This window comes from Chinchilla lanigera, unplaced genomic scaffold (assembly GCF_000276665.1).
Source record: "Chinchilla lanigera isolate Chin_1 unplaced genomic scaffold, ChiLan1.0 scaffold00045, whole genome shotgun sequence".
NCBI lineage: Eukaryota > Metazoa > Chordata > Mammalia > Rodentia > Chinchillidae > Chinchilla > Chinchilla lanigera.
In genome coordinates, this window is record NW_004955446.1 from 12,108,115 (window position 1) to 12,113,545 (window position 5,431).

Consider the following 5,431-nt stretch of genomic DNA (forward strand, 5'->3'; position numbering starts at 1 on the left):
GGGGAGGGATAGGAGGAATGAGGACAAAAACTAATTAAGGTGTGTTGTGTGTATGTATAAAATCCCCACAAGAAATGTAATCATTATGTTTTGCAAACATTAACTAATAAAAAATACATACTTTTTTAAAAAGTGGGAAAAGAATACAGAATCAGAATAACATCAGACTTTTCAGCAACTCAAAGCCAGAAAAGACAGTGAAACCAGTATCATCTAAGGTCTTAGGAAAATATTTTGCCATAAAATTCTGAATCTTACCACACTCTCACTTAATGTGAGTACAACGATATTTGCAATGATATTTACAATGATATAACGTCTTCTAAACTATGTATTACCTTCCATGCACCCTTTCTCAAGAAAAACCTGCAAAATGTGTTCTACCACAAAGTAGTAAATCAAAAAATTCCCAGAAAGATGGTGGATGGCAGCCCTAGAAAACAGCTGTGCAAGCCCAGTCTGTAGCCAGACCAGATTATAATGGGTAGACAGATGGCCCAGAAGGGATTTTTCTCAAAAGAAGGAAAAGTGCAGAAGATTTTTGATGTTTTATACAGATGGAGAGGGTCTTACTATTCTTTTGTAATGTTTGGGGGGAAAGTAATATTAACTAGAAAATTAGGAAACTAAAAAAGAAAAAGTTATTTCCTTCAGAAAAAGAGATCAACAAATAACATTTTTATATGAAAGGAAATATAACCATAATACTTTCCATGGCTTAAGTATGAGTAATGCATAATGTTTATAAAAATAACATTAAATGTTGATTTTACAAAATCAAAATTAAAGTAATTTTATTGGGGAATAGGAAGTAGGAGAGCATGTATGATAGTAATTATATGATAGTACTAAAGCCAGCTGGTAGAAAAATCAATTATGATCAAAATGTTAAAGGTTTTTATTAGTACATGTTTGCAGGACCTGTACATAGTGCAGCTACATTCTTCTTTTTAATCCCCTTACTCTTCCCTCCTACCCCCTTCCCTCCTCCTCTAAACCCCCTTTCCACATTTTCTTTTTTTAACTTTTATTAGTACATGTTTGCAGTACATGATTATTACATTCACTATAGGGAATTGGTACATGTACATAACACATTTCAGAGAGTTTGTTCATTCTCATTGCTATTTCATCATATATATACTACAACTTGTTTGTTGTTTACCATTTATGGACATTTAAATTGTCTCCAGTTTTTAACTGTTAATTGCAATCCATCCTTCCACACTTTTTTTATTAGACATATGACTGCTCTCGCTCTTTGTCTCTCTTTTTTGTCTTTTTGAGACAGAGTTTGACTATGCAGTTTAGGCTGGCCTTCAACTCACTTTGTAGCCCAGGCTGGTCTCAAACTCACGCTAAACCTGCCTCAGTCTCCTGAGTGCTGGGATTACAGGGGTGCACCACCACACCCGGCCATAACTGCTTTCTCTTGAGTGTGAATCTAAGAGTGAAATTGCTAGGTTAAAGGATATGCATATGCTCCGTTTTCATAAATATTGCCAAACAGCTTTCCAAAATGGTTGTACCAGTTTACATTCCCACCAGCTCTGGGAGTTGTAGCTGCTCCATCTCTTCACCAGCATTCATGTTTCCTGCCTTTGCTACCTGTCCTCGCTGGTATTGGTAATATGACATTATAGTTTTCATTTGCATTTCTCTGCTGACGGATGAAGTTAGAACATTTTCTTATGTTCATTGGCCATTTGGCTTTTCTCTTTTGTGAAGTCTTTTGAAGTCTTTGTTCATTTTCCTATTTGTCGTCTGGTATTTTTCTTACTGATTTATAGACATTCTTCATACATTCCGGATGGGTCCTTGTCAGATATATGTGTTGGAATTATCTTCTCCTTAGCTGCTTACATACTTTCTTGATCCACCTTTTCAGAGGAGTTTGAAAATGATCAGAAGTTTAAGGCTTGTTTAAAACCACTTTGTAAAGAGAGATATTTGTTGTCTTTAGTATAACATGCCCTTATTATAGTGTAAATACTGAGTTATTTAAAAAGCTTTATTTTCTACACAAAGACTTGTACGTGGTTATTCATAGAAGTATTATTCATAATAGCCAAAAATGGAAACAACCACGGTCCATCTCTGGTGATAAATATAGTGCAGTGATTACGAACCTATGGCACTCATGTTACTGTTTTTCTTTGACAACAAAAAGGTGTTAATGCAGAGTTATTTTTCTAAATTAAAACCTCACTGTTCAGGTTTAATTGCAGTGTTGGCACTTTATAAAAAATAAATGAGTTTTGGGTTCCAACAAACTACTTCACAAGATATTTTAGAGATAATAAAGGTTGGTTGCTCTGAGACATGAGAAAGGCCAGCACAGTTGAAGAACTTACTGAAAATAGGTCTTAGCAAAGAGCAGTCACTAAATCTTAGCAAAAAGCAATCATTCTAAAAACAGTTTAAAGTAGTTCTTTAGGGGAGGAGGGGTTGAGACATGTCTGACTATAGTTTAGGCTGGCCTTGAACTTGCTGTGTAGCTTGGGCTAACCTGGAAGTTGTGATCTTCCTGCCTCAGACTCCCAAGTACCACCACACCCAGCCTCCCTACAGTAAAATTTTTATCATTTGTGACTGAGAGTCTTTCAACTCTGAAAATGAATGAATGCCACTGCTCTATGCCATATAATGTCATACAAGACATGACTCATTGCCCTCCAAGAGATTACAGTTGAACAGTAAGGTCAATTTGTGAATTAACAATCATAATACAAAGACATACACGAGAGACATAACAGTACTGAGAAATTACAAATAAGTAAAAATTAGGACTCAGAGAAGAGTTTTCAAAGGGGAATGTTTTCAGGGCCAAAAAGAGTTCTCTAAATGGAGAATTAGGGGCACAGATATGTCAGGCCAGGAGAACATGTTTAAGCAACAGTTAAGGCCTGAGATGACGTGACTAATCTAGGAAATTATAAAAATTTGAATGGCTAGAGTAAATGAATGCTTATCAAGGAAGTGATAGGAAATAATTAAAAAGGCAAAGGCTAGGTCTTGAAAACCTTTTTTTGTTTTTTAAGCTAAAAGTAACTGAAAGCCAAGTATGAGGCTTTCTTTTCTCCTTACTTTGGGTTTCCTCAACTAAGACACAGGCTTCTGTGCCTTCAGGAAATCAGTAGGGTAGAGGAATAATAGTCCTATAATTCTCTGCCTGAAAATAGAATTTCAAATGAAACTGCTGAAATGCTACTAAAAGAGAGACATGAGGTCAGAGGTGCCACAGTCTCCTTTACACTCTGAATCCACAGGAGGTCGAGCAAAGTAATGATAGCGGAAACACATGGGGTATGTGTGAGGCCAGGAGTTCCGTAGCCAACTCCAAAACCAAACCAAACCAAACTGCCAGGACCTTGGGATATCACAGAAGCACAACACAAATGATAAAGGTTGGCTGGTAAGTGAGCCTGTGCCCGAGTCCCTCCTCAGGCCACTTCCAGGACCAGTTGTGTTAGTATGAGTTCTTCAATAGGAGACAGTAAACTGGAGTTCAAAGTGCAAGAAATTTATTGAGGCAGCACTTAACAAAAATAAAGGGATTGGAGACAGAGGAGGTGGCTACATCAGAAGCCACCACGGCTTCATCTATGATAGGAGAAAAGAAAAGGGAATAAATTGGGTAGAAAGAGATTCAGAAGTCTTAGTCAACCTAGTGTAAAGCCTTGGTGCACAGATTGCTGCAGAGGAGTCCAGGGTGTGACACAGTGACCCTGCCAGCTGAGTCATTGGTGAGCAGCTGCCCGTGGGAGCACGAGTCCTGTGTACACAGGGCACAGGCCCCCGGGGCTGAAGCTGGAGGGTGTCCGCTGACCATGTTCCTTGTATCTGGGTCTCACCGGAAAGGTCCATGGCTATCACAGTTAAGTAAAATTGGATATTAGGTTTTTTGTAGGCCAAAATTTGTGGCTGTTTTGCTATTGTGAATAAAATCTTTTAATTTGTCTTTACTTTAATCAATTATTACAGATGTATAGGAAACATGTTGATCTTTTTAATGTATTTTTTTCTATTTAGCTACTTTGAATACTTGCTGAAGAATTTTTCAGTTGTTTCTCAATATCAGCATATTCATCTATAAATAATAATTTCATCATTCTTTTCAAAAATAGTGCCTCTATAACTATATAATGGTCTGAAGTGATCTCAATTTATCAAGTGGTTTAAACAAAAAAATACAGTAGAAGTATGCTGGGTATGGTGGTACACACCTATAATCCCAGCTATTCAGGAGGCTAAGAGGGAAGATCAAAAATTTAAGGCCAGCAGCTAGGCGTGGTGGTGCATATCTGTAATCCAAGCACTTGGGAGGCTGCGGCAGGAGGATTGCCATGAGTTCCAGCCTGAGCTGGCTGTGTAGTAAGTTCAAGATGAGCCTGAACTATATAGCGAGACTCTGTCTCAAAATTTTAAAAATTAAAAAATGGCTGGGGATGTACCTCAGAACTCCCTGGGTTCAACCCCTTGTACTACAGAAACAAAATATACATATGTGGGAATTGTCCCCAACTTTTATTTCTGATACTAAAAAAAATTAAAAGATTGTAGCTAAAAACAATTTGCCTCAGAGAAATACATTTTGAATTGTTTCCATAGATAGAAATTCAGGTGAAAACAGCCAGAGAAAAACCTTCACAGAAAATGATATGTAATTATCTTGGTCTTACCTCCTGATTTCTTTTGAAGCTGTAATTGATTCTTAATTGTTCTTGCTTCCTTTCTTAAAATAATATAGCAAAGAGTCAGTAGACTTTTTTTCTACATACCTAGTTTTTACTCTGATGTCCCCTAAGATGGGTTATTGTCTACTTTGCCACCTGTTTTGCCTAGGCTCAGCAGTATTTTCAAGTAAATCATAGTCTTACTCTACAGAAAATGAGTTTTGCACTTATTTAGTAGTAGACCTCAAAACAAATTGGCAATGCTTTTAAAATGTTACTGTAAGAATCCTTAGAGAAGTTGAAGCACAGACTTACGTTCTGCGTGCAATTAGGGTCAGAACGTTTAGGCAACACAATCAGATTCTTTGCAGGAAAGTGTGTGTATTTGTGCTTTGTCAGCTAAGAGCTTAGCTGTGCTTTAGTGGCTATAGAAGTGCCCTTTGTGTGCTGGCCTACAAGCTCATGGTGGGCCACACCACCCCTGACCCGATCTCACTGTGTTGGTGTTGTTTGAAACGTCTGTTGGCTGTGCCATCATTAAGGTTCTAAATGAGAAGAAACTTCAAGAGGTTGATAGTTTGGCAAAAGAATTTGAAATTCTAGAGAAAGCAACTAAAATAGTGAAGATAAAACATTTTGAGAAATTTCAGGCTACACACTTTGAAGATATCAATATGTAATACAACCACCATTGTTAATTCCCTACCACTTTGTTTGGAACTCTGTATTGTCTGTATTGTGCTTGTGATATGTTG

The 5,431-nt window shown here is 37.3% G+C and overlaps 1 protein-coding gene and 1 pseudogene across 6 annotated transcripts in view; both read left to right on the forward strand.

Annotated features, from left to right (window-relative positions):
- Slc38a9 (solute carrier family 38, member 9) overlaps window positions 1–5,431 on the forward strand; it is an 89,364-nt gene that overhangs the window by 65,267 nt on the left and 18,666 nt on the right. The gene's annotated exons all lie outside the window — the stretch shown is intronic.
- LOC102008902 overlaps window positions 3,286–5,431 on the forward strand; it is a 3,936-nt pseudogene continuing 1,790 nt past the window's right edge.